The sequence below is a fragment of the Nomascus leucogenys genome, chromosome 4 (genome assembly GCF_006542625.1).
Source record: "Nomascus leucogenys isolate Asia chromosome 4, Asia_NLE_v1, whole genome shotgun sequence".
NCBI classification, from domain to species: domain Eukaryota; kingdom Metazoa; phylum Chordata; class Mammalia; order Primates; family Hylobatidae; genus Nomascus; species Nomascus leucogenys.
The window spans coordinates 95795149-95808600 of NC_044384.1; the positions used below are offsets into that span (position 1 = coordinate 95795149).

Here is a 13452-nt window from a genome sequence, read left to right on the forward strand (position 1 = left end):
TTGCTTTTTCACTGGCAATGCACAGGACTCCAATTCCCCCACATCCTCACCAATACTTTTTGACAATAGCCATCTCACTGTGGTTTTATTTGCATCTCCCCAATATCTGGTGATGTTGGGCATCTTGTTCATGTGCTTATTGTGTTTCCTTTTTTTGAGAGCTGTCCATTCAAATTGAGTCAACTTTTATAGTTAATTCATACTGCTGGTTTCTTTAAAGAGCAAGAGACAGATGCAGTTTCAGCTGGGAATTTCCCCGTGGGGGACCTGGAAGGTCATGAGGACAGTTATGTAGGATCTTTGTTTGATTGTAATTACAAGCCAGGAACATCTGAGAGGAAAAAGATTCTAAGTAAAATGGGGATGTTTTGAAGCAACTGTAGAAATTAAGACAAAGAAAGAAGGGGGTAGGGGGAGAAGAGCTGTTTGATGTTTTTCTACTGGCATCTTTTCTTCTTCCCAAGAGTGAGAGAAAGGGGAGGGGAGACACAGAGAGACCAAAAGTGTGTTGCTTCCGCTGGATTTCTGTTTAAAGTAAGCCCCTTGCAAGGCTCCAAAGCCTCAAAACCCACAAGTGACATTTTTAGGACAGTTTTTTTTTTCAGTGTAGAGGCCTTTGATTATCTCACCATAATTACTATCTTTATGATGTTTTTCCCCTGGGTGGCTATATTTTAGTGAAGCAAAGTTTGAGTTGGTTTTGTTAGAAACGTCACTCTGGGAGCATTGACTTTACCTTGCTTCCAGTAATAAAAATAGTTTAAATTAAGCTTTAATGTACTTAAAGTAACTGATTTGAAACTATGTGGGTCAGAAGTATTCTGAGACAGTTGCTAGAAAGTTCTAGTCCACTCATTTAGTTTGAAGACTAAGTGACTAGAGGAGGTATGTTTGGGAAGACTTCTGAATGAATACATTTCTCTGTATGAGCTAATGTGTGGGCAAAGCAGTATCTCTGGGTTGATATTATACAATCGTTAGAATTTAGCAAGAGCAAAGAGGTAGAGAGAGTCTGATATCATTTAACAAAGCTTCACTTAAATTAGGAAACATTAGTTATGTTAACAGTAGAAATTATCTGAAAGAATTGATTAACCAACAATGAATTTGTTTTTAAGATGTCCCATTAAGTACTTTTTTCATGTTCCCAATTGCACATAATTCCTAGAAAACATGATTTTTCAGTTATAAGAATTAACACTGTCCATATATGGACTACATTCATATTTAAATCTATTAATACAAAACTAGTAGAAAAGTGATATGCTAGTTCTTTTTCATTTTTGTGGCTCAAAATAAAATAAAATAATTTGCATTTTCCAACTTTGGCTTTAATGATCTTAGAAGCCACTGCATTGTATTCATTGTCTCAGCATCTCATTTGTTAAAAACCGTATTCGGGTTGATTGTTCAGTTTGTAATGACAGAATTTTGAACTGTCATATTGAGAATTCCCAGTAGAGAAGCAATCTCCAAACCTTGCCTGATAAAACTCTGTAGGCCTGATATGTGTGGGAATACAGCCTTCAAAGAAATGAATGAGGAGTTCAGTGAGAATCAGGAGGCAATTCTCAGAGCTAGATCGGGGCCTGCCCCCTCTTCCCCAAACACCAAGACCATAAGGATGATAGTGTTTATAAGAGTTTAAAGGGTCATAACTATTTTGGGTGCAGTTTTATTGATATATTTTTATTTACCAGAGTCAGCCAGATTTCAAATTCATGTTGGTGGGTAATTAAGGTTCACATTGATTCAATTGAAGCCTCTAATCCCATTGATTAAAGCAAATATGAACCATGTAGTTAATAATTTATTGCCTAATTGCACAAACACATTCACAGTCAGTTTTTACTTTAGTACGTAAGCAGCAAATTGTGAGAGAAGTTTTAGGCTGTGCTCAGAGGTTTCTGCATTCCCGCCAGAACTGACTGGTTATGATTCAGTCTCTGCCATCAAACTTAGCCCCCTAGGTTTGAAGCCAGTGTCATCACTTTCTAGCTGTGTGACCTTGGGCGTATCACTCACTCTGCCCCTCCGTTCTTCAGTGGTCAAATGGGATAACCTCATAGGGCTGGTAGGAAAAAACAATGAGCTAATACAAGATAGGAATTTGGAAAAGTGACTGACAAATACTGAGCATCCAATGAATGCCATACAATTATTGTCATTGTTATCATTATTAACCTCCCCACTTCCCTTCAGTTTTGCAGAATCATGTGCTCTATTATTTAGAATGAATTTTACATTCAAATGCTTCTTTGAAATTGTATTAGAAGCAGATAAAGAAGCACTAAAGGGTTCAAGTAGAATTCATGTTGATGTATGCCATTATTAAAATAGAATTAAGATGACAAGATATGGACTAAATCTTATATAATATTATGCATGAAATGTGTTGACTGTTACCTCCAGGGAGAGATGATGTCCTTTTCAGTGAAGCCCATCCCCCTGATGCCTGTTGAGTTTTTGGGCAGTTAGCAAATATCCTTCTTACTTGTGGTGTGTGTGTGTGTTAGTGTGCATGTGTGTATGTGTAACTAGATCTTCTCATTTAAACAACAGTTGCTGATTGTTGATGAAATATTTATTAGTTTAGTGCCTTTTTAAAACCAATTATGAAATATTTCAAACATACTGGAAAATACAGAAAATAGTATAATAAAATCCATTTACCCAACACTCAATACAAATTAAATTTTACTTAATAAATAATTTTTTCGTATTTGCTTGACATTTTTAAAGAGAGAAAATATTTTACTCCATCCTGATTCCATGTATCTCCATTTTTATCAAAGAGAATCCTCTCCCAAATGTAATGTGCATCCGGCCGTACTAATTTTTATACTTATTTGACATATGTGTGTATTCCTAAACAATGTAGACTATTTTTGTAATTTTACTAGATGTTATGAATTCACAGATAATATGTGCTATTATTTTCTGCATTCTTAAGTGCAACATAAATGGCTTCATACTTTCTTCTTTATTCATTAACTTTACTTATTAGGCCAATTACTCAGTGGCCTCCTCCTTATTCCTTGAACACACAGGAGACCCTTCCAACTTGGGGCTTTTGCACCTGCAATTCCCTTTGCCTAAAATGACCTTCCCCTGATAGCCACTGGCTGTTTTACTACCCCCTGAAGTCTTATTTACATGGCTGTGCCTTAGGGCCTTCCTAAATTGCAAGTCGGTCATCTCCTTCTTCTGCTTTATTATTCTCTTTAGCACTCTTCACTGTCTCAGTTATTACACATTTTACTTATTTTTTTCTTTTTTGGCTGTCTCCTACCACTAGAATACATGTTCATTGAAGATAAAGTTGTGAGGTTGTGGGGGTTTATTCCAGGTACCTACAAAGTGTTCAATAAATATTTGTTGATTGAATAAATGTGTTTCACTGGGCAATTCATTTTAATTTCTTAATAGTAAGTTTTTAAAGTTTATCCAATTGATACCTGTAGCTCTGTTTTATTTTCATTGCTGCATAGCGCTTCATTGGCATCATACTTTTTTAAATGATTTTTTTAGAGACAGTCTTACTATGTTGCCTAGATTGGAGTGCAGTGGCATGGTCATAGCTCATGACAGCCTCAAACTCCTGGGCTGAAGCCATCCTCTCACTTCAGTCTTCCAAGTAGCTAGGACTACATGCATATGCCACTGTGCCCTGCTAATTTTGAAACATTTTGTAGAGAGAAAGTCTTGTTATGTTGACCAGGCTGGTCTTGAACTCCTGGCCTCAAGCAATCCTCCCACTTTGGCCACCCAAAGTGTTAGGATTACAGGTGTGAACCACTCTATCCTACCTACATCATACTTTAAATATCCATTTTTTGGTAATGGTTGCCATATTAGTTATTTATGTATTTTTCCTTTTGCAAACAATGCTGTGGTGGACATTCTTGAGCATTTCTCTTTGAGAAAACATATGAGAATTTATCTTTAGTGTATATTTGAAGATAAAATTCTTGTTTATATCAGGAATCTATTGCTGCATAACAGAACACCCCAAACTCACTGGCTTAAAATAATGATTTACACAATGCTGTTTTTTGGCATGATTCTTTAGCTAGTCTTCTTCATCTAGTTCCAGTCAGGTGATGTCTAGAATGAGTGAATGGTCGGATGTGGCCCCACTTACATATCTGGCTGTTGGTGCTGCCTGTAGCTAGGGCACTTCAGATCTCCATATGGCTTCTTATCCTATGATAGGGTGGATTAGCTTCCTCGCAGCACAGCATTCTTGAGACAGTGTCTCAAGAAGAAGCTTCAAGGCCTTTTAAGGCTTTGACTCTGAAATGCACACAGTGCATCATTTCCACCACATTCTATTGGTCTAAGCAAGTCCCAAGACCAGCCCAGATTTAAGGAATGAAAAGCTGAAAAGACTCATGGTTATGTTTTTCTAATCTAGCACCTTGGGCCATAATTTTCACACATCTTTAACTTTATTACATATTGCCAAATTTCTCTGTAAGGTAGTTTTACCAATTTATTCCCTGACTGGCACCAATTACTTGTTAAGAAGGAAGATATTTGGAGGAAGAGTGAGACAAAACAGATGGTAATAGATCACCCTGCCCCCACCTTCTTATTTTTTAAGACAGTAAACCCTGAGGGAGTAAGTCTCTGCTATACCTTCAACAAAGCCTGATTCCTCTTACTCCTAGATATACATTACATTTCCAGATCACATTGTAGCTAGAAATGGCCACAAGACCAAGCTTTGGTCAATGGAAGTAACTTATCCTTTTCCATTTTCAGACCTGGCATATAAATAGCTTTGGTGTGATCTATTGTCTTATCTCTATATGATATCTAGATACAGAAGATCTACTGGGACTTTGAGGTCCAGGCTAAAGGATAGTGAAACCACTAGACAGAAAAAATTTAAGCTAGAAATAAACTTATAATAAGCCACCGAGATTTCAGAGTTTCTCTATTAGAGCAGCTGGCATTTTCTTAATCAAGGCAACTCTCAATTAGCAGATAGTGTGTTTATTTGTAGACTTTTGGTCTGGATGAGAATTAATCATCTAGCTCCATTCTCAAAGATATAACTGGTATCCACATAGCATTTAGAAAAATATGTAGCAGCCTTATTGAGATATAATTCACATACCATGCAATTCACCATTTAAAGTGTACCATTCAGTGATTTTTAGCATATTCACAGAGTTGTGCAATCAATTTTAGAACATTTTTGTTACCTCAAAAGGAAACTCTGTACCTATAACCAGTTATTCCACACTCCCCCTGCCCTTCCTCAAACTCCAGCTTCCAGTAACCACTAATCTGTTTTCTGTCTTTATGGATTTTCCTATTCATACATTTCATATAAATGGAATTATATAGTTTATAGATTTGCCTATTCATAATATTTCATATAAAGGGAATCATATAGCATATGGCCTTTTGTATCTGGCTTCTTCTTCTTAGCACAATGTTGTCAAGGCTCATCCATGTGGCAGCGTGTATTAGTATTTCATTTATTGTTAGGAATAATGTTCCATTGCATGGCTATATGGATATACCATATTTTATTTATCTGTTCATTGGTTGATGACATCTGGGTTGTTTCTGCTTTTGGCCATTATAAGGAATGTTGCTATGAACATTCATTAACAAGTTTTTACCCCTGCCATTTATTTTTTCTTGCAAAAATCTTGTTAGAAAGTGTATAAGGGTATACAAACTGATTCACTAGAAGCAAGTGGGTTTGAAAAGCATTTTATTTCAAACCATTGGCATCATGGAAGAAAAACTACAACAGGGGATCTTCATGATGGAATTTTGGGAACTAGTGAGTTAATGGAACCCTCTGCATTCTTCAGATTATGACCTAATTTTCATATGGCTTGTCTCAAATATATCTTGTTTTTATAATAATGGAATACTTACAATACAATACAAATCATACCTCATGGCTTTGCACTTTAGTGCAAAAAAACTTCTAGTACTTTTGATTAATTAAACCTTTTACTCATTTATTTAGCATATATTTATTTAGTGCCCACCCCTGTCCTAAATACTGTTCCAGGTACTAGGAACAGAAAGGCAAGAAAGACCAAGTCTTGCCCTCATTAACAAGAAATACATGTTTTTGAAATGAACAAGAGAGTTGGAGATTGTAATATATGTTATGAAGGAGGTCAGCCAGGCCATATTATATACAGTGTGGCTTGGAGAGGCAGCAGGGCTACTCCTGAAGCTGAATAACAGTCAGGAGCCAACCTACAAGCACCGGAATGGGTGAACTCTAGGTGGCAGGAACAGCAAATGCAAGCTACCGGCAGTGGGAACATGCTCAGTGTATTTGCTGAGCAGAGAACATACCAGTAGGCATGGACCTTACAGAGTGAGGGAGAGTGGGAGGTGTAGTCGGTGTAACTTTTGATGATACCATACCAGCTCACATGCGATTATTAACAAAGAACTATTTTTACTTCTCTGCTTGCATATTCTAGGTTCTATGTGATTTGACACCAACTGGAATCTTAGTGATAGTTTTTGCCTAGTGTCCTGGAATTGCATTTTGGATTCCTCATGGTGTGAAAAATCACCTGTTACAAGCACCAGTCTAAAAATCTGTCAGTGAGGCAATAAACATTTGGAAACCCAAGAGTAAATCTTTCCAAAAACCTAGATTTTTGTGTAAAATGAGCCTAAAGTCAATTGGCATGCCAGGCATTTTATGGGAATAAATTGGGTGCTTTGTGAAGTACACTCATTCTTCCAGGCCACTGGGACTGAAATATTCTCACCACGCTGTTGCCACAGTGAGCTGAATGGGTCTGCGGTGGTTGAAGGACTTAGCACTCCTCTCAGAATGGCCTGGCTTGACCTCACAGCCGAGTTCATGCTCTGGGACTTTGGCTCAGCAGCTGTGTGTGAGTTGGGATGGCCTTATTACAAATACTATGAATATGCATGTTCTATTTTGAAGATATTTATTACTAGGAAGGACTTAAGTGATTTTTTTTGTCTCATAATCTGTCATCGTTTTTTAAAGATTCAAAGAAATTTTGGAGTCATCTGTAACTTCTTACATTTTAGGACCTTACTTATCCAGAATTCTTGCTCTCTACAATACAGCAATAAATTAGGAAGTGATCACCAAGCCTCTGGATAGGCACCTCCCCAAATTAAGTCAGCTCCCCTCGATGACCTTAAATGAGCCTATTGTCTTTCTGTACACATGTACTACTAGTGAGGGTGGTTATCTTGCTTCCAATCCTTCAGCCGGTCAGAAGGTAGGAAAGCTGTTACTTGTCAGGTGTATTGACATCCATAACGATCCGTGGGATGTTATTGTACATCCCCATTAGCTCAAATGTCATGTGTCTTTCATGAATCCAAACTCACTTTTCTCATAACCAAATGTATAGCTGTCATGTGGCAGAATTTTATCAAGAGGCCTAAAATATTAAAAACACAGCCATTTCTTTCTGAAACCAAGGCATATTATAAATTAATATAAGTGATTCTTGGTTCTTGTGAGTTTGATTTTATATGCTACATACCTCCATAACAGCCCTTTGTTGTACTGCATTCAGACTTTTTTTTTTTTTTAATCAGCTAAAATGACCCTTTCTGTCTCTTCTATGGAAATGTCTTCTGTAAGCCAACATAAGCGTCATAATCTTTGTTGGTGCAATGATCATATAATTATATGAATTTTAAAATCACTTTATTTTATTTTTGCTTTAAAAAGTGCTGAAATAATGTTAAACAGCATAGGGTTTATATACTTGGTAAAGTTGAGACAAATATGGAAATTACTAATGTCCTGACAAATGTCCCTCCTGAGACTTACTCAGGACACTATGAATATGAGCATTTCAACGATAGAGTGGATCAAATTGAAAAGCGTGTATGAAATATGTGACAACGGCATAGTTTTTATAAAAGATTGGATCTGAAAGGCAAGATGCTTCAAAATTCGATTATTTTAAAAATCTTTGGTTCTATCTTAATTGTTTGCTTTTTATATGCATTAAAATAATGACCTATGTTCCCAAATAGAGGACTGCAGGTGTGGTTAGTGCTTAGAAGGAAGAATGTCCAGAAAGAAAGCACACCTCTAGCTCCTCTCCTTCCATCTTGCAATGGTGGGTTAGTTTTGTGGGATAAAGTTCAAGAGATCATCAAAATCAACTTAAGAAGTAGCTGCTTCCTTTGTGGGCCTAGATTTACATGTGTTTACATCTGCTGGTTGGAAAATGGTGCAATGCATGGGCCAGTTGTTTCTTCTGGCCTGAGGTGAAGCTTAGCCAGTAGGTCGCTTGCATCAGGAAAGTTCGTGAGTTCTCAGACCTTGCATCTAAGGAGAGGATGAGTAGTAGGGCGATGGCTTTCTAGAAGTGGTAAGAATCAAGTTGTGTGTGTATCAACAGAAGGAGGATTTCGGTAGGAGTGGGTACCATATTAAAGTGAAAAGCTGGCAGTATTCTTAAATCTTAAAGGTGACCTCTGAAGTAAGCAGATTCATGGCCTGTGAGTTTTCTGAACTTCTGTTTCATTTTTAGCCAATAGAGAGTGTTAAGAATAATGTAATATTTAAAGATAAGAGACCCAGTCTCCAGCCCCTAGTTTGGCCAGGTTTGACATTAGAGAGAGTGAGACTAAGAACAGAAGGGGTTTGGGAGCCTGTGGCTCTGGTTGGTGGGAAACTAGCCCATACAGAAAAAACCTCAGTTGTTGACTAATTTCTGTGTGTATCTACAGATTTCAGAGACATCTTTGCATCAGAGTTAACAAACTTCATGAAAATACTAACTTCAACTGATCATTTTTGGAGACTTTTCTCAAGATGAGTATCCAGTCTCCTTGTTCCCCACTCCTGATTCAGCTGGGCTGTGTTATCTTTAAAAAAAAAAATTTGTCATAAAGGGGCAAGAATATTTTATTAGTTTAAGAATAAGGGAAGGAAATTGGAAATTCCTGCTTCAATCTAAGGTGGATTCTTTTGAATCTCTACCTTCAAGGGAGATACTACTAGAAAAAGGGTACAGAATGGTCTTTTATTGATGCAGTGTTAGCTAGAACCATGTAAAGAGTGAATACTGAGGCTTGCTCATCACTGCATTTCCTCCTGTAGATGACCGTGTGTGAAAAGTCTGGATGATGGGCATGAGCAAGGGAGGTGAGGTGGTGAGTTTAATGGACAGTAGTGTCAAGTCTTGTGTCCTCATCTTCTTTCCGGGAAAGTCCTGTCCCATAGATCAAAATTCTCCATTGGAAAAAGTCATCTTCCAATTGTCCCTTTTCTTTTTCCATAAAATATTTTTTTTCCTTTTATAGAAGCAATTTTAAGTATAATGTCAGCAAAAAAGTAAGTTACAAAAAATACAGAAAAGCAAAAAGAAGAAATTAAAATATACCTCTGTTTCTGAATTTGTGTGGCTTTTCAGGAGACCAATTTATAGGTATGTGCACTAAAACACAAAGATGTACATGTCCTTCGAACCAGCAAGTACCTTTCTGGGAATTTCTCTTAAGTAATCGCCAGATCGTTGGCAAAGAAAATATTTAGATATGATTTATCCACTCTTAGTTATAAATTAAAAAATTTGGAAATAACCACAAGACCCCCAGGAGGTGATTCTTATAGATTACACTGTGACCATGAAAAAATGAACTAGATCAATATTTATTGATAGAGAAAACATCCATGTTATTTTGTGGAGCTGAAAGGAAGGATCAGACTGGACAACATAGCAAGACCTGTCTCTGAAAAAAGAAAAATAGCCAGGCATGGTGGTATGCACCCATAGTCTTAGCTACTCAGGAGGCTGAAGTGGGGGGATTGCTTGAGCCCAGGAGTTCAAGGCTGCAGTGAGCTATGATCACACCACTATACTCCAGCCTGGGCAATAGAGCAAGACCCCATCTCTAAATAAATAAATACAATAAAAAAAGAAAGCCATAAAACAGTATGTGTAGCACGATTGACTTGTTAAGAGGCACTGATGGAAAAAGTTTGGAAGTCTATAGAAATGGCTGTCAGTGTTCCTCTGGGTCCTAGGTTTGTGCTTGTTATTTTGTTTTGCTTTTCTTTCTCTCTCATACTTTCCTGTATGTTTAATATTAACAAGACATAAATATGCATTATTTTAATAATTGGGGTCAAAGTATCAGTAAAGCTATTTTGGGTTTGAGTAATGAGAAATAGAAAAAAAAGCCCATGATTCATAATCAAGGAAAACCACTGTTAATTCCCTGATATATTTCTTTCCAAACGGCCTTCTCTACTATGTGTACAAATATGTGTATATGTACATTTAATTATGTCTTAGAAAATTAGAATGGATCTTTATTAGTTTAGAGTGATAAATATGACCACCAAGAGGGTTGGATTTTCATATAAAAGTAAATATACACTTACACATGCACACACATATACACAGTAGGGTAATAAGACAAGGCATTTGACTGTTCTTCAACTGAAGTCACTTTTCATTTTTTCTTGCGTCATTTTTAAACTATTTCAGTGTGCTGATGTTATCAAATGAATGCTACTATGTTCCCTATAAAATGATGGGTTGATTTAATATCTGTTGGCAACCTTCATGGTCATCATTATCTTTCTCACTCGCACTGGCAACCATCAAGTAGCATTGTAGGGCTGAAATACCAGCTCTGGGATATCTCTTCTGAGATTTCTTCTCTCTCTCCTCACCTGTATGTAGGTACCACCACCTCTCTCTCCACACTCTATACTATGCTGGTTCTGGTCTAGTTTAAGCCAATGTTTATACTGGTTCTTTAAAACGGATGTCTGATCAATCCCTACCACCACCAGTGAGGAACCTCGTACAGCCTTCCTGATTAACTGGTTCCCTTTGGTAGATCACTCCAATGTATGGGGGTTCATTTGAATTTCAGTGGTCTGCATGCCCCTTTAAGTGTTGTGTCCTTCCTGGTAGAAGGGCCATTCCTTCTCCTGTCTGTGGTCTGTGTAGAGCACCCACAATCAAATTGCTCCTTTGACCTTTCAAGTTTGAGTGGAACAAGGGAGTCCATTCAGCTGGAAATACCTGAAAATTTGGTTATATCTACATGAATGTGGCATTATGACTTATGATATTTGCTACTTTCAGTCCCTAGTGGTGATTTTATTTTGTGGAGGCGTTAGCAAAGAAATTCACCTCATTGAAGAAAAGGAATTTTAGTGTCTTAAATTTTTCCCTCTAACATATGAGAACCTGAAATCTCATTCATGCTCTGTGAAATTGAAGAAATTGGATATTTGGGAATGCAGATTGGTGGTCCTCCAAGCAATATGGGATCTAAAAGTGTTAAATCCTTTCATAAATAAACCTTGATTCAGACTGGAATGTCTTGGCTTGATCTTAAAGGTGATATTAGAGGAGACATATAGCCGTTGACTGGCCTTAAAGATAATTATCTGCACATTCCAGTCTTAGTCTGCCATCAGCGGCAGACTAGCCGCTTACGATGAAGTCAATGCTCTTTCCCTTACTAGAATATTACCTTGAGACAGGCCTCCAATATTACGTTTAGACAGGATGTTTATCAACCACTCTCTGCTTGTGGTCTTTGAAAGCACAAGAAATCTCTCAATAGTGGCAAACGTTGTCTTTCAAGCCTTCTAGATTTTAGTGCTGTATGTGTCTTAGCAATTTGGGTTTATTTCCCATTGGGCCATGTCCTCCTCTCCTTGGGTTGGTGATTTTCTTTTTTAAATTTGTAAATTTGGGGTTTTGTTAGACCTGTTAAGTTACATCATCAGGGTATGTGCATGTGAGTTTTTAGATGAAGTTGTGAAATAAAGTCTGTTCATGTGGATAATTTCCTTGGGACAAAGAGAGGGACAGAGCGCAGGGAGGGAGGGAAAGGGGAAGAAGAGAAGTTCTTTGCTAGACTGTGAGCACCATGAGTGCAGGGATTGCATCCCTTATCCCTGGCATAGTGCCACAATAAGTGTGTTGAATTAGTGAAAGAATTTCTAGAAAGCTTGAAACGTGATACATTTTTACCTTCAATCCTTACAACAGATGTTACAAAGCAAAATATTCTAGTGGTTATCAGACTGTAGAGCTTGACAGCCTGGGTTCAAATCCCAGCTGCGCCACTCACTAGCTGTGTGACTGTGGGCAAGTTGCTTAACCTCTTTGTGTCTCAGTTTCATCATCTGTAAAATGATAATGATAACTCAACAGGGTGTTGTGAGAAATAAATGGTATTACAGACAATTGTTCACACTCACAAGATTTATATCCATGCCTGGCACAAAATTAATGCCATGCAATTGTTAATTAGTATTAATACTCATTAGTTAATTAATTTTGGGGTATTGATGTTGAGTCTTAGGGAAACCCCTGGAATATTTGGTTTATCTCTCATTTCCAGCAGAGTTAGAAACACATATTTATATGTCTACATATATATATATACACACATTAATGTTTTGTTTTTCTTGCTTTCTTTTTTTGTTTGTTTGTTTGTTTGTTGTTTTTTTGTTGAGACAGAGTCTTGCTCTGTCACCCGGGCTAGAATGCAGTGGTGTGATCTTGGCTCACTACAACCTCCACCTCCCAGGTTCAAGGGATTTTTATGCCTCACCCTCTGGAGTAACAGGGATTACAGGCGTGCACCACCATGCCAGCTAATTTTTTTTGTATTTTTTAGCAGAGACCGGGTTTCAACATGTTGGCCAGGCTGGTCTCCAACTCTTGGCTTCAAGCGATCTGCCCCCATCTGCCTCCCAAAGTGCTGAGATTACAGGTGTGAGCCACTGTGGCCAGCCCATTGTTTTCTTAAAACAGAGTTTTACCTTTATCTTATAGACTAGCCATTGATTCAACTTAAACATAGAATATTTAGAGAAAAAAAAAAACAACCTGAATACATAATGTATATGTGTGTGAGAGAGGGAAGGCTTTTTGTATTCACATGGACAAAATTCCTCAAACAAATGAGGCCTTCTCAATATAAATATTTTTCCACGTAAATAACTATCATTGGCCAAATTTATCCCATAATATTTGGATGCAAAAACCTAATATTTTGTGTTTTCTAAGTCAAATTAAATGTTAATTCACAACCCCTCACCTCATCTGTCATGTTTGGTAGAAAATTAAATCTCAGACTTTATGAGGGTCCCTCTCTGTCCCTCAGGGTTCTCTTAATTTGCCCAGAGTGCTTGAGGGAAGGCCTGTGGTCTTCGTCCCAGGGTGGCTGCCTCTGGGATGCTCAGGGTCAGTGCCAAAGATAGTTGCTGACACGCTCCCTCCCATGGCTGCCTGAACCTTTACCCTTAGGTTTCAGTCCTCTGCTTCTTGTCTCCCTGCTCTGGGGAGCTTCTTGGGATGGAATGCACTTCAAACCCTTTCTGTCTGTGAGATCTACACAGCCACCACAGGCAGAAATCCACATCTCTCCAAGCCCAGCTACTCCCCGCTTATTCAAACTCATTCTGGCAAT

General features: G+C 37.7%; 1 protein-coding gene across 4 annotated transcripts in view; it reads left to right on the forward strand.

The window, feature by feature from the left end:
* ERC2 (ELKS/RAB6-interacting/CAST family member 2) overlaps positions 1-13452 on the forward strand; it is a 987712-nt gene that overhangs the window by 564977 nt on the left and 409283 nt on the right. The window lies entirely within an intron of this gene.